The sequence below is a fragment of the Osmia bicornis genome, chromosome 15 (genome assembly GCF_907164935.1).
Source record: "Osmia bicornis bicornis chromosome 15, iOsmBic2.1, whole genome shotgun sequence".
NCBI classification, from domain to species: domain Eukaryota; kingdom Metazoa; phylum Arthropoda; class Insecta; order Hymenoptera; family Megachilidae; genus Osmia; species Osmia bicornis.
The window spans coordinates 6064996-6081484 of record NC_060230.1 but is presented as its reverse complement, the minus strand read 5'-3'; the positions used below and the strand labels follow the sequence as shown (position 1 = coordinate 6081484).

The 16489-nt window shown below is 47.0% G+C and overlaps 1 long non-coding RNA gene across 1 annotated transcript in view; it reads right to left on the bottom strand.

The window, feature by feature from the left end:
- Positions 1–697: 697 nt before the first annotated feature.
- LOC114877829 overlaps positions 698–16489 on the bottom strand; it is a 44408-nt gene continuing 28616 nt past the window's right edge. Inside the window, exons 2-3 of the long non-coding RNA XR_003789638.2 lie at positions 11815–11896; positions 698–1101 (exon numbers count right to left, since the gene is read on the bottom strand). This is a non-coding gene — a long non-coding RNA (uncharacterized LOC114877829). The remainder of the gene's footprint in view (positions 1102–11814; positions 11897–16489) is intronic.

Below are 16489 nucleotides of genomic sequence, written 5' to 3'. Positions count from 1 at the left end.
ATAGATGTGGGTCAGTTCGTAAACCGCTCCACAGGATACTTAAAAGCAGCTTTCCCAACGATACGGTGTCCTGGATTACGAGTTGCCGGTCACAGTATTTACTTATTAAGCCTCGAGTGTAAAGAAATCACATCTTCGAGGGATTTTCCTAAATTGCTTAAAGTAACGCTTTAATCAACCCCGACCGTTCGCGTACTCGTACTACGACCAGCAGCAAATCGTTTCGTTTCGTTTCGGTTCCTCACTCCCGAAGAAAAGATCAGAAACACTTTGCTTGAAAGCGGAACGAAACTCATTTTCATGATCGTAGTTACGTTTAAGTGTACCATTCTGTTTCAGAAGCAAGAACCTATTGAAAACGAACGAGAATACTGTGTCGTTCGGAAGAATTCCCATGAAGCAAACTAGATAACGTGCTCCTTTTGAACGAGGACAATTTAAGCGTAACAAAAGTAATGGACAAGGAATCCTCAAAGAGGAACCCTTGACCGCGGGTGGTACAATTGAACCGTAACTCGACTTTGAAAACCCGACGACTTCGTTTCTTTCCTCTATTGTTCTGCAATTTTTACGTTTGCGGAAAATCGTATTCCCGAGAAGAACGCGAGGTTATCTTAACTTTTTTCCTGATAATTTACAGGTTATTAACAACTCGCAAGTATAAAGAATAATATAAGGTAAATGCACTCACCGTTGATGAACCAGAATTCCAGCAGGAAGTGCTGTAGAAGATGACCATCGCTGCAGGGGGTGAAGCCATGGGTGCTCCTTCGCGTTCACTAGGCACCTTTGTTCGCGACAATCGCACAGCTCGTAATCACCGTTCAGAAGTACAACACCGACTGCTACGGACACGGTAGCCGTGCTCGATTGAAGGTGATTTAGAGATGCGGAACGAAACGAGCAAGGTTACGACAACCGAAACGGTAACTATTTACGTTCCGAGACCCGTAAACGATCGCGCGACTTTCTCGCTGGTGAGAAAGGGAAAAAGGCTGGTTATGCGAAGCTGGAAAGCTTCCGGTTGTTACCAGGACAGTCGTAAATTTCGGGTAAAGGAGTCTTCTGATGTGACTCGCACCACATGGTCCCCCGGGTAGCCTGAAAATCATCGTTTCTCGTTTTTTATCGTCGCTTAAGTAAGAACAATTAGTAGAATTATGATTGGTGGTATTTTAAAGATGATGAATATTTTTATGGAAATTTTATGTACAACTCGCAAGCCGTTTTTCAAATGCTGAGAATAAATATGTATTTTTTCGACAAACTCTTTGACAAATTGTTTTCATCGGTATATTATGTCGTCGCGATGCCTTGCCAATTTTTCCAGCGAATAAAAAACGATAAAGCTTCGAGGTATGTGTACCCATCCATTTGGTATAAATACTAGCGTAAACAGACACCTCCCTTCGATCCCGTTTCGGTGCTTCGACAAATACGCATGGAATATGTTATCCTTTTTTTTTTTTTTTTATGTATATATATTTTTTTATTTCGTTTGGAAACTTTGACAAAGGAAACGCGGAACAATTTCAACTTCCGGTCGAAAAATGTACTGTCCTCGTATATCAGGACGAGAACGCGTGGCATTTTATTTTCGAAAAATAATAATACGGTTCTTCGCTCGATTTCGAATTATCCTGTCGTTTGCTCGATAATGGAGAACAAAAGAGACAGCCATGGGGCAAAAACGAAATTGATTCGTTTATAAGAGCCAACGGGGCTTTGTTTTAATAGAACGCGCCGGCTAATTGCACGCGGATTTTAGGTAACGCGAGCGGCAGGGAAACGCGAACACCGGGAAACACGTCGAGTTTCCCAGCTGCAACGGGAAACTTCGCCAGAAATCGTCTCTGTTTCGTTCAATTAACGTTTATTAGTTTTCTCTTAAGCGGAACGTAAATTCCGTCGGTTATCGTTTGGCTTCGAACACGCTAATCTGGTAGCAGCCACGCGATGCACGCCAACTATTTCGAAATTTCACCAGCTTCCTTTAATCTCCCTCGTTTTATTCATCGTTCCCGTCGAAACAAGAAAACAAATGTTCCGAATTCATTTTCGCCGCTTTAAGAACGCGTTTTCTCATAATATTTAACGTCGCAGAATTAAATTTATCGTACGGAAGTGACTCGACGATGGATCGAATCTTAGGGAAATATTCAATTTCAAAAACAATCCTGATGGCTGAAAAAACACAATGGCTTCGAGGAAACTGGAAAATCCATTCTAGCATGTGCTCTGTCACCTTTTCACCACATGCTTCTTAAAACGAGCACGTGGCAGCCAAAAGAACCTTCGCCGTTTCCTTTCCCGATGATCCCGACCACGTGTTCCAGGACTCGACGAGGAAATTAACGGCTATTAGCGTTTCCTGGCGATGCCTTCAACACCGTCTTGAATTACGGGCCCGATGATGCGTCGATAAATCAAGAAGGACCGTCTTGTGAAAAGCTAGCCGTTTCGTTGCTCGTTTAAAATAAAAAACAGAATCAGAGGAGGAGAGAAAAAATTCCTGGCGTTATCGCGCGGAATGGAACGATCAGCTCGAAGAGTTAATTCGTTATTTCGCAGCTGGAATCGGCGTGGCATTTAAAATGGCCAACTCGCTCGCTCGTTGGACAAACACGAGGGCCGTTTGTTTGTTTGGCAACCGGCAAAACTATGCGACGATCCTTTATCGGATAGGATTGATATACGCGGCGCGTGTTTCGCAGAAACAGGATAACCGATTCAATGGAGCCATATTTTATTAATGTCCCCCGGGCAGGAAAATACGTAATACATGCGTTTGCGAGCTCGTCGGGAGCGGCGATTACAAAAGGTTACAGGGGCTAATTCGTGGGCCAGACGGGTGAATCGTATGCACGCGAATTCGCGACCAAACAGGACGATAATAAAGCGACATTTTCAATTCGAACTTTTCCCCACCCTGCGCGTTTGATCCGACCTTTCATCGATGCTCCATTGCCGTCGTATTATATTACACGGACATTGCAATAAAAACCGCGAGTATTCTTATTCCCAACCCCCAGAGCAATTTTATGCAAATAAAAGTTCGGTAATCGACTTTGTTAGCTCGAGGAGGCATCGCGTGTTTGCCAGAAACGATGGCTACAAGTTTTATAACGAACGCTCGCCGGAACTTTATCCGGGATGATTAAACGAACGAAACCACCGGCTGTCGACGAGGAAGCGACGAGAGCCTTGGCTTCTCCCGTTTATCCAGCCCGTTTCCTGAGGGATGATCGAGCTTTACGACAACCACATGTTACCTCGAGGAAACCGTCCCGCGAAGCGTGGCTCTCGTTTCCAGCAAGACTGAAGGTTGTTGCCACCTGTCCCGAAATCCCTAAGGAACAAGCCCCGGGAAGCGTACATATTTCGAAACTGAGAAAAATCCGTAGTGTTTCAAGGCGATCCTATTACTAAGCGCGCCACGTGGCAGGTGCACGCGCGATTTTCTTCGTCCTCTGTTTATTTGCTCGATCCTTTGCTCGGAAAATCGAACAACTTGCTACTGGGAACTTCTGTTTCCTACAACTACCGAAATTCTTACTCGATTCGACTGTAACCGAGTGAAAACGTCCCCGGGAACCGGTGGTTGGAGTCGAATTTACGAGTAGCCGAGGAAAGTAACAAGATTCCTTGGCAACGTTTCGAATTTCTATCGCGAGCGAAACGCTCGCCGGCTCAGCCGGTTAACGAGATCTCGAACTTCGTGATTACTAACGTGAAAATGAAGTTGGATCGATGACGGAGCTAACAGAATCTGGAATTCAACCGCTTTCAGTTACTGCGAGCATCGATCGAAGTCAGATTTTAGAATGGTGCGAACCTGGAACGCGTTAGCGCGATTAAGATCGAGTTTCGACAAAGCAATCTGCTTGTAAGGCTCACGTTCGTTTTCGCTGCCTTGAGTATTTATTGTTAGACAGAACTTGCCAACAGGCTGAACAGATTCACGCATTAACACATACGTTTCCTTGTACGCTGGTGAACTACGAATATAAATGAAATAGATATAAAATTCTTCTTCGAACACCATAAACAGCCGCTACGAGGATCACCAACGAAGTAACGCACGTGTTCCTTTGACCCTTGCGGTTCGCCATTCTCTGGTCGGATATTTTATAAGGACACCCGTCGATAAATTCACGCGGAGCCAGGCCGGACCGCTTGCCACGCCCCGCTTTCGATAAATTATCCCGAGGGATGACAGAGACATTATAATCCGGGGGTGTAATAAAAAGACTGGAGTCTCGGCTGCTCTGCCCGATGCGCCGGCGTTACTTAGCAATAATTCGCGTCCGGAAGGTCCACGGAGGCGAGCAGAAGGGACCGAAAGCGGGTCAACGAGAACAGAGGAGGTAGATCGGAAAATGAGATCGCGTGAACGAGACGGGACGAGGCGAGAAGTAAAATCGGGGGAAAAATAGAGAAGAGAACAGAGAGGGATGAAGAAAGAACTGGTTGCCGATGCCTAGCATTTCTGGAAGGGCGAACGATGTCCGCAGATGCCGAAGAGAAGAATTTCTACAAAGCTGCGGACTGCTGACAATGGAGGCCTGTCACGGATCACGGCCACACCGATATTCATCGGATGATTTATCGGATCGTATTTGTTGGTAATACCGGAAGACACAATCGGTCCGGACCTTGCTCGATGATCTCCGCGGATAAAGAAACCAGGGTAGGAACGTTCATCGTGAATTATGTCGAGCCATTGACGCGTCGTCGAAAACTGACCGCGATCTCTCCGTTGATCGTACCTTGAACGTCTCCAGAGGATTGAGTCTGTTTAGAAACCGTTTGATTTTAAGTATTTGTAAATAGTTCAGAATCGAAATTACAGAAATGTCAAGAGTCGGAAAGATGAATTAACCAGACGAGGTGGCAAAGTTTCTAAAGAAGATCCAGTGGAACAGCCAGCCAACAATCGACTCGGTAACAATTTAAAGCGGAACGAAGTTGAAATCTCGGGAACTTTGTCGCCCGACGGAAAACTCTGATTGACTGTTAATCGCGTTTCGTCGCGATAGTCTCGCTCGCGGAAAGGCGCCGCGCGCCCGTAGGGAACGGCCCTCTCGAACCGAGTCAATTATTAATCCGAGGCGTTGTTAAGACAACGAGGTAACCTCGTTTCCAGTATCGCGCTGATAAGATCGCGGCTCGACTGATTGACTCGCGTAATGCATTCTCGATGAGCCGGAGAAGTCGAGTCTTTCGGCAGCCGCGTCGCCCCGGGCTCGGCTGTTCGAAGCTGATTAAAGCGGTGTACGTTAAAGGCTAATTTCTACTCCGAGCCAATCGCGAACGAGCGAATTAAATTTTTGTAAAATAAAATTGTATTGGAGTTGCCTGGTCACTCGCGTTAATGATTCGCCCCTTAGGCTACAATGAAAGTGTTAAACTTATACAATATAACTTATCGAGAGTTCGGAACCGAAGGTGTCAGGATAATACTATATCGTTTGTCGTACGCGTTCCTAAGAATCCTTAATGAGGTTGTGGCACGTCTGCCGCCTGCAGTCTCGGGTATCTAGCGCGATGGATCTACGAGAGAAGTGGCGAAAGTATGCAGACTATGCGAACAGAGAGATTCTCTGTCGGCGACGATACACCCCTCGAACTCTCGTCTTCGAAGGGGGTGTTTCGATAAAACCCTCTAGTTAAATTCTCGCTAGCGTAAGATACGAGCTTTTTTTTCCTTCGTTCGCTTCGAGACCCACATTTTTGCGCGCATTTCCCTCACCTTTTCAGAGTGGCTACCACTCAAGCTTCGTAGCTAGTCGCTTAGAGTAAAGGGTCGATGCTCGACGAGAATGGGCCATTCGAGAGAGAATCCAGCGTTTCAACGGTAGAACCGACTGGAAAGGGAGCAAATTCGAGCGCTTAAATGCAACCGCGAAAACCAACGACGAAGTCGGTCACCGAACGACGCGAATGGCTTCGCCTCGTCGCGCCGACCCGTTTGTTCCTATACATCGCTAAACAATGCTGGTGACCCGTGTTCCCGACGGTATCTAACGTTCCTTAATGACAATAGCGATGTAGAGACGATCGATATCTAGCCGTCTTGATGACGTTTCCGTCAGTTCTGACACCAATGGTACTATGAACGCAATTGTGATGCCTGTGTGTTTCGCACAAAGCGTAGAATCTACCCATCATGCTCGATACTAAATAGTATTGCTAGACAAGTCATTTCTTCTCCTCATTTAGGAGAAGAAATCAGGATGCAACGAGCTCGAAAACTTGGAGCCGACTATCCGCAACGAGGTCAGATATTAAAACGACCGGGAACCAGGTAAACGGCTCCTTTCATAATATACGAAATCACCGTCGCGTCTGCGGGGATTATTAAGTCCGAGGAAGCAGCTCGTTGAATCCGGAGCTGCCTGTTTTTCAGCAGCTTTCTTACTCCTCCAGACGGTCTTGAACCGTTTCGTTCCCGACGTACCATTCGAGAGAGGGTAGAAAGGGGGTGGACAGACATGGCTGCCACCCTGTTCGGAACATCCAATTTCTCAAAGAAGTTTACGGGCATAGAACGAGGAAAATTGCCCGTTATATATTAAAGACGTCTTTAGAATGGTAAACAGAGTGACTTCCTGCGGGAAGCTATGCGACAGTCCTTGCCGGAGGATTATCAAACGCGTCTCCCTCGTCGCGTCAGGCTTCTTCCTCTTTGACGGTACCGTCGGCATCGTCCCAACCGGGACGAGGAACCAGGTTTCCTCCTTGCACTGGCTCCGCTTAATTTTCTTTCCCCCTTTCCGTGTTCGGCAGGCCACGACGCTAGTAACTTTTCGGCAAAAGGATATGAGATCTTCGGATGAAAGGAACCTGCCAACGCCGCCACCCTCTCTCATCGTCCTTTTTTCCCCAGCATCGACTCCTTTCCCTTCGAATCCTCGAATCTTTATCGATAACCGCCTCCTTCTCTTGTTGCTCGAAGTAAATTATAAAATTTACACGCTCCAAAATATTTCCAAGGCTTTCTTCGAATGTATACCCTTGGGGAACGATATTCTAGATGAACAGAGGAGGAAGCTCGCAAGAAACGATCCAAAGGATCGACAAAAAGTCGAAGACAGCTTAAAGACGCTCGTTTGGTCGCGCAAACGTTCTAAACCCGGTGTTAAGGCTGTCGAACGCGTTAACGAACATTTTCGCATTTTCCAAGGGCCGACGAGTGCGAGCCAGAAGGTTTTGCGGCAATTTCTTCGTGGCGGTGTTCCTCTCGCGTGTCCGTCGCGGGACGCTATTAACTTCGTCACGAAGAGCTTCAACAACCGTCGGCACGCGAGCACTTTTCCCCTAGCAGCTGGCGGCAGGACGTTGATCGATTGCCTTTAAAATTCGCTGAACCGACGGAAGTTTCCTGCCGGCAAAAGCCAGCCAACGGAGCCGCCCCCGCGAAATATGACTCTGCCTGGAAGATTTCGTTAGTTCGAGCCCGGCTAAACGTATCCCGTCACCCATTTACATCCTCGTTTCCCCTGCCCTCTTCGAACATCCAGTTTACCCTCTGCCAAGAGCCCGCCGCCTATTCAACCTCGTAAAGATCTCGGATTTAAAATTTAAATAAAATCAACTTCCAACCCGAAGAGGACGTCTCGTTCTCGTCTGCCTCGTTCCTCGATTCGCGCACAAGTATCGCTCTCTTTCAACCGAAGGAATTACCGAGCACGTATCTCGGATGAAAATATTAGCAACGGGGAAAAGAGAGAGGAGACTCGTAATACGAAAGTCATGTAGCACGAGTACGAGTACAATAACGATGCTCAGCAGGTTGGTACTTTTCGTGGAAACGATACAGTGTGGCTGTTCGGGGGTGGATGACTAGGTACAGTCTTGTAAAAAACGTCGTCAACTCGATAGTCGGTTGAGAGAAAATTCTTAAGATTTCCCGGGAGCTTCGTTAAAGATTGCCGATTGAACGTCGCTAGACTTTTAATCGACCGTTTAATTTCGTCTTCGATAGAGCAGACTCGTTTATTTTTCTGTACCGTTTAATTTGTTCGCTGAAGATGACGGTATTGAGAGTTCCTCGAGCAACGACTGCTTTTGAAGGGGTTAACGAATGATAAGGTAATTAAATTTGACATAGTATACGAAATAAGTATTTCAAGAGAGCTCAGCTTCGAGGAATGAAACCGACGAATTTCCGAGGGGTTTGAACGTGAATTTTCCGCGGCGTCGTTTAACCCCTGCAATTATCCGAAGGAACGCGACGGGAAACGTAAAGAAGAGTAGAACGTGTAAGGCAACAACGGTGGACGGGTCGTAATGTCAGCAGGCTGGCACGTAACCGCGATCAGTTCCAACGAGCTCGCGTTCCCGGCAATAAATCGTCCGGCAAAAACAAAACGGTGCAGTTTTCCCGATGCCGCAGCCTGTTCACGGGCTACGGAGATAGAATCGCGTAGTGGAAAGAGGGTGAAGCCCCGTGGCGAGGAGGGTGTTCCGCGTGAGGCAGGGGAGGGCCTGTAGTCGGACGACGCGTAATACGAATATAATAATTTATCGTGTATCAAGGCATCAGTGCAAGGTGTTACCAAAGCGACCCCTTCTTGTCTGCCTGTTTCGACCGCGCCAACCCCTTTACTGTCGGCCGACGCAGCCCTTCCAGCTTTGGTCGAAGCTTTCCTCCGCATTATCTACGCACTCCACGCGTTAACTACCTTCAACCGGCTCGAAACTAATGCAATCCTCTCTCGTCAACGAGACTCAGCCTTCTCGTATGTTGGACTTTCAACGGGTGATACCAAAATCTCGTCAGTCCAACCTTTGAAACCCTGCGACAGCAGCTTAACTACCAGGGATTGAGGGATTGCTGCTCTTGGCAAGTGGACTGTTACCTCCCTCCATTCGCGTAACAACATCATCGTTAAAGGTTAATTTGCGAATTAAACCCTTCACTTTGTTATCTCGTATTTACGAATATTTTAATATTCTTTCCGAAATTACCTCGTCCATCTTGGAGCTCAAGTTTCATTCGATATTAAAGGTTGACCGTACGGTATAAATAACCTTACCGTCAATTTCGACGTCCACCCTCGATCGTGTCTCGACGGTCTGTCTGATTTCGCCTTTTTCAAGGGTGATCGACGAAGCGGAGGCGAAGCAGTCTGTACATCGTCGTCACGCGCGAGCGAACATCTCGACACGGCAAGGACTGATCAATGCCAGGGGCGCGACAAGGCCAGATAGAACGGTGAAATATTATTTTTCCCGCGACGGGTGCTACGTGGATGGAAAAAAAAAAGAAGAGAGGAACGTTCGTGTATTCGGGAACGAAGTGGAACCCGTGTATAAAGGGAAAATTGCGCTCGGTTCTGCTCTGCCACGACACAAGGGACGCTCTCGAATCGTCGCGTATCGAGCTAATTATGCAGACTAAATTTACGCCCGCTCGTAAATCAACGGGTACCTCGACAGTGTATTGCTTTTATCCCACGCACCAGCCGACCTTGCCAATCTTTGTCTCGCCCCGGATAAAAATGAAAAAAAAAAAAGAAGTCAACGGAATAGTAAAAATTTCATCAACAAAACAAATTTGACGCTCCGACGCCGGTGTAACGGTATCAGCGAGCACTTAAACGCGCCCGGAATTAATTACACGCCTTGGAACGGCTAATCTGCATATCACGAAATGAAAATAATTCTCCGCTCTAATTCAGCCGACGCGATGAATCTTAATATCCAGGTTGGCTGAGTTACGCGCTAAAATTTGTCGACGAATCACTCTGTAAAGTTCTTTGCTCAACTTTGTTGGATACGAAATAAACTGCAAGCAAGACAAATGCGACGATCCTTGAGCTTTTCTACCCTTATCCTATCTAATCCTCGATTCTCACAAAATCGCAGTAATTTACTGTTGATCTAATGGCCCATCAATTTGTACCGATGACCATCGAGCGTGTCCGTATTCGTTGCATCATTGTATTCGCGAAAATAGGATGAAAAGAGCTCGGTTAATCCTCGTTCTTTTAATCCGACCACGTATAATACGGTTATATTTAGTCCTTTGCGTGTACATACAGAGACTGCAATAAGTTACTCTCGGGATTTTATCGATCCGCTATTCCCTGGCCGGCAAGAATCGCATCGGAGACACGTTTGATGGGAGATTCGACCGTTTAGGGATTTGCGATCAAATAAACCTGCGGCCGAAATTGGCCGCTCGTAAAGCGCCTGTTAATACATTATTATCCTAACCTCTCCCTTTGTGCCATGATTTCGAGGGGACATTTTAGCTGCAGGGATTCATTCAATGGACGTTTGCATAACCCATAGAAAAGGAGAAGGACATACGTATTATCCGTGTGACAACAACCGTGGATTTGTTTGGCGGATGCTGTCGCTTTGATTAACTCTCGCACTGTGAATAGGTCATTCAAGACCTAGCTTTAAATCTTGACAGTCTCCACTTGAAAATGTCTACGTATAATATTATACTAATTTGTTTTTCTAATGAAAATTTGATCATTTTTAAAAATGGTAATAATGACACAATAAACGGAATACGTGAAACTATCCCTGCGGCAATTCTTATTTCCGCCTCCATTTAGCTGGCGTTCATTGCCGGCCGTTTAATTAACTTAATTCCCAAATAATTTATATTTCCACGCGAGAGAGAAGAAAAAAGAATTTCGTACTCGGTGGACAGTATATACTTGGAAATTGGTTCGGAACCCGTTCGAAAACCGTGTTCTCTCTTTTTTTTCTCTCTTTCTAGCACGCACGAACGAGCTAGTTGAACGAACGAGACACTAAAGTTTATTTGGTTTATTATCCGTGTCGGTGTTTGCGTTCTGGCTAACAACGAAACACAAAGAGCCTCCCTGAAGAGATATTTAACGGCCGACGCGCAAAATGGAACGCATTTGGATTAGCATTCCGATTTAACCAACGAATCAGCCGAGGAATTTTTCAGGATGCCGCAAACATGCGGCGAGACCGCACGCTTAAAACGCTTTATGCTAGTTGACGCGCCATTTTGCGGATTATAAACATTAAATAATTCGTGCGTTGCGTTTGAACCGTGGCTTTCGTTTAACCGTTGATCACACGAAAAAGTTGGGTCGAAACGCGAGAGAAATAAATGATAATTTTCCTTCGTACCTATCCGAGAGATGGAAAAGTCTATATTTCTAAAACAGGGAACCGAAGACGGTGGATCTTCAAAGGAATCGCAATTGAACGAAGAAAGAATGGCGTCGAGCCGTGATATTCCTCGGTCGTCGAACAATGCACGCTTTAAACGGTCTCCATCAGCGTTTTACAAGTGAATATTCAAAAAATCATCCCCCAGCCTAGGCTGACATCCCGGGAAGAACTGTTCCGTGGTTAAGAACTTGAAAGAGAGGGGTCCATGGGATTCGGAGACCAGGGTAATCCGTCAATAGCTCTAATGGCCGAAATCTACGGCTGAAAGGAGACCGTTTAGACCGGGCCCATTGTGCAGTCGAGCGGTGGGACAAATTTAGCGTGAAAATATGAAAACTCGCGGATTTTCTGGTCAGGCGTGCGTGTACGCGTTGGAACGCGACAATACCCTCGTCGAGTGTTCGACGAAATACGTAGTTTCGTCTACAGGATGTTCAAAAGGTGGCACGGAACACGTAGAATTCAAAGCGAGTAAATAAATTTCACCGGTTTTTGAACAACCTGTGCATAGGCATAATCACCATTCGAACAGAACAGGAAGGACTCCTTTGACCGATCCCCGTCGCTTAGCATAATGCGATTAAGCGAGTGCGTGCTCTTTGTGCACACGCGGATTTTCGCCTTTCCGCGTCCTCTCACCTGCGTGCGGATCCTCCTCTTCCTCGGTCACAGTTGCAGGCTTAACGAACGCGTCTCCGTCTGGCTGGCCACGTGGAAACACCTGAAACACAAGGTCGCTTCATTTGCTCTCGTTCTAATTACGGCATCAGGAAAATTGGTTTCGCGTGTTCACAACGCACCAATGATTATTATATTTATTATACGATCGCATGCAGACGGAGGGTATTATTAACTGATGCATCACAAAGGGAAGGCTTATTAAGCGAGACAGAAGTGGGAATTTTCTCTAATTAAAGAGCATTTCGCATCGTTGAACCGTATCGATTGGACTGAGGAAAAAATTTGTTAAAAATATCAGCTACGAATAACGACTACCGCATTACACGTTTGTAATCCTCCTGTTCCTTTTCGAGTTACCGGCATCCTAGCCATCCCGAGCGAAACGTTTAATACCAAAGTTAAAACTTCTTTGACCTACTTAAATCGGTAGTTTACGTTTAATTGAGGACCACGGGTACATAAAGGCCGCGAGCGTTCCTTTAATCCCCATTCTTCGTCGATCCTTCAACACAGAAGGAACTCTTTACTTAATAATCCTCTATTGAGCCACTCCTTTCTACCTTCTTTCCTCTACCTCTTCCTTTTCCGTTCTGACCGTTCTTTCACCGAAGACCATCTCCTCTTTTAGCTGTGCAATTGCAAGTCACAGCCTTACGCGATTTCTTTGCCTAGTTTCCTTTGCCGATTGTTTTCCTAATTACACGGAAGAAAGAAGGCGATCACCGGGACGACTCCGCGGAGAAGGCTTAAGCAGCTTTGGCGAAAGTAATTTAACCGGGAACGAATTAATTAAATTCCCGTAGAAGTCATCGAGCCAGTGCATCCGCTGAAATTGGCCGGAACGAAAACTATTCCCTCTCCTTTCATCTCGTTTCGTTCGTCCGCCGGACGATCGTTCGTTTCACAGCCGTGGGCTGTTACAACGACGACGGGAATGAAAAAAATAAATAGTGGCCGTGAAAGAAAACAAATGAACGCGGTGAACCCATGCATAAACGTACGAATATGTGGGCGGTTGTTCTTTCCGGCCGATATATATGCACGGGCCGGGTAAAAGTTAATTAAAAAACGTAATGAAACGCCACCAGCATATCGCCGGGGGCCACCGATAATTACGTTTTTCTCTCCCTTCCTCTACACCGTTTTTTTTCTCGTTTGCATATATCGCCGAGTGATCGTTGCAGCGGATGTCTTCATGCGCGGTGATCACGCATGCCCGGCTATTGAAATACTTTTCGCGTAAATAATAAACAAACGCAGTAAAAGGGTCCCGCGGTGAAGCCGAGTCTCAAGGAATAAAGGAAACGTAAAATTTCAAAGTTACAGCTATGTATATTTTTATGTAAAATAATTAATATAGAATTCCGTCCCACTGCGAGACCTGATGTTTACGATTCCGCGCCATTCCCTCGCTAATTTTCCATTCTCATCTGTCCTACCGGTCGCGCGTAATTTACCGATGCGACTAACTAACTCTGTGTCTCTCGCCTACACTCGTTTTCATTCTCTCGAGCATACACCACGTCCACCAGTTCCACCCACGCCCCCGTCGTCGTTATATTTCCATCGTTCATTAACATTTCAACCGACACGAGCATTCGCGCGCCATCGATACCAGGCCGGCCCCTGGACGCGGGTAATTCGATTTTCGAGCGACGCGAATAAAGTTTGTAGATGAAATAGACGCTAACGAGGCCGTAGGTAATAGAGACGATACGCTCGCACGGTTATTCCGCGAATTTTCACCCACCCCTCCGCCCCGCCCCGTCGTCGCGCTTGTTGCAAAATAATTTGTTGACCGTCTGTAAGTAAACATTTCACCTACGCTTTTGCCAACCAACGCGGCTAACGAATATTTCCAAACGCGACCGCCGTCGTGCAACGCGGAAAACGCGGCCGGTTCGATCGATACGACGATCCTATTCGAGTCTTATGAAGATTTGAATTCGTGCAAAATAATTTTAAGGTTTTCAAGAGGAAACGGATGTCCACCGAGCGCCATTCCGCGCGTGTTTATAGCCAGAGGGAAGCTGAGTGAATTAAGCCTCGGTAGACGGTTGACGAGGGTGGTCCTTGAAGTGGCGAGGGCGCTGCTCGTACGATGCCGCAACGTTTTACGCGAGAGGACCGGCTTAATTAGAAAATACTTGACCCTCGTAAAGTCTGGCCAGCCCGGTCGCCGACGCGTTCCTCGCGAACCAACGTCGACGTTTTCAGTATCGCCGTCCGTCGTGGTCACCTCGTATCCTTGGAGCCAGAGGGATGCTCTTACGCTCTTCCCTTCGTAATTTCTTTCCCTCCGTTTTACTCGCTGGCCGCGTTTAAATTTCCTCGTTAACGCTCGCTCGACCTCCCACGAATTTCAACCTTAAACGAACCGCCTTCTTCCTCGTCCCGCGGAAAATCGCCGCTTTTCCGCGCGTTTTCACCCGATCATCCCTCTCGTCGCATTTTCCGGATTGTAAATCGTTCCTTATCCGAAGCACGCGACTCTAGCAATTAACGAGGATTAATTTGTCGCTGAGAATCATCGGGCAGACAACTCTCGCCGGATTGAAACCGCGACGGCATTGTTTTCGAAGACGCGAGGGAAGAACCTCGCTGATTCGACGACGAACCGCGTTCCTCTCCTAGTCTCGCGAAACAATGGCGTCGATAACGCGCTATCCGTCCGCGAGATAATACCAGGTCTAGGAACGAGTCCCGGCAGAAGTTGGGGGACCTGCGGTGCACGAGACATCCAGTTAATTACGAAACTGCGAGACAAGTTTTCCCGTAAACTGGGAACGAAGAAGGAGATCCGTCAGCTGACGCCGCGCCGCGACAGCTGTCCCCGTGCCACAGCCCCGCCCGATCCCCGTTCGCTTTCGGTAATTCTGACAATTTACCGATTGTGTCCCGGCGCATAATGGGGCCCGAAGTTAGGACCCCACGGGGGTGTGGCACGAGCTACGAAACACCGTTCCACGACAGGGGCGCATCGGGGGACGCGATCCTCTCCTCATTGTGTTTAAAATCGCTCGCTCATGAAGCTGCGCTTTTGTGATGCCTGAAAAACGTGGGCGCGATTCCCGTTCCCTGACAAGATTATATTAATGCTCGTTAAACCATTCGTGACCCATTGAATCGATGGCCAGTGTCCGGATCCGCTTGGGAACCGAGAGGATTATATTTGTGAAAGATTCTATTTGTCGATTCTAACTGGCTGAATGGTGGTTGGGTACTTTTGGCACTCGTCAATTCGATCCGTTTCACGAAACCATTAAAAGTTTCTTCAGATAATATTTTTAACAAGAACAATCTACCAGTTCCGGTTTCGAAGAAACGTTCTACGGAGCCCGAAACACGTGCCAGATCGTCGAAGAAAACGTTGGTGATAAAGTTGAACGAAAACGGGGAGGGTGCAAGCAAACGTGTCATTGACACAGAGGGGGTTGGAAGGTGTACTTGTGTATATCACGATGTAACAGGGAAAGCGCACGCCTGCAGAATGCAATGCCCTGGCCCATTGTCAGCGTTTCCATCGATCCTTAATCTCGCGCCGGAGTAAACTGTATCGATTGTACTTTTGTCGTGCGACAGCAGGGCGAACGGTTGAGCACACACCCCCAGCAAATGCCAGCTTTTCCCTCCTGTTCCCGCATTCTTCTCTTCCGAGCCATTTTCGGGGGCCACGACGAAACGTGCCGCTAACTGCGCTCACCCATTATTAAGCCTGCATCTCGCAGCGGGACGAAACGATCTCACGGCGATCAAAAATCCTACTACTTTGATTCGAAATATCTTTTCGGAAATTCCAATAGAATCGTTTGCGAAATCAGGAAAATCGATCCTTGTTAGACGTAAATTCGTTTCCTCTGATTATGCGTCGCGCGAATCCATTCTGTTGTTCGTTAGCAACGCACCCTTAGCCCTTCGCGCGCGATCCCCATCCTCCACCCTTCGCTTTAGGGTCCTTTGTACTTGCCTTATGGCAATTTATTGGCGCAGTCAATCCCCGTGCCTCAGGAATCTCCATTACGCACCCTTGTAAATTATCCGATATCGCGATAAGGCGGTTCCCCGTCTTCTCCCGCGTCGATTCCAGAAATATCGATGCTCGTCGATCGATCATCGACTCGCGCAGCCCTTTCATTAACCCGTGGAATTCGACTTATCGCGTTAACGCAACTGCCACAGCCAGCATCGAAACATTTTTTTCCTCCTCTTCCACCCCTCGCCGAGTTTCGTGGCGCAACGTTTCCCTTCTCCGCGACGCAATTAATCGAGTTTACTTTTCTTTATGCTGGTTACTCTTATCGGATCGATTCCGCGAAACGTTTCATTTGCAAAATGGAAATGGAAGCCGATAAGTCTGACAAATTGTGGCTGAATCGTCCGCGAGAAACATAGATATTCCACCTTTTCACCCTTTGTTGCATATTTACTCCAACGTTTCTTGCATATTCCGACATGTTCCGCTTGCGTGAACATCCGCAGTCTCGGTAACGAGTTTATCTGCTCGTCGAGCTTCGAATTCGAGAGTGCATTCAATTAGTTTGTAGGTCGTTCCCGATGGCAGAACGACAGGTTGCGTCTTTCGAATACTCGTTTGAAACATTCATTCAACGTTACCGTAAAGCACCGCGTTTGG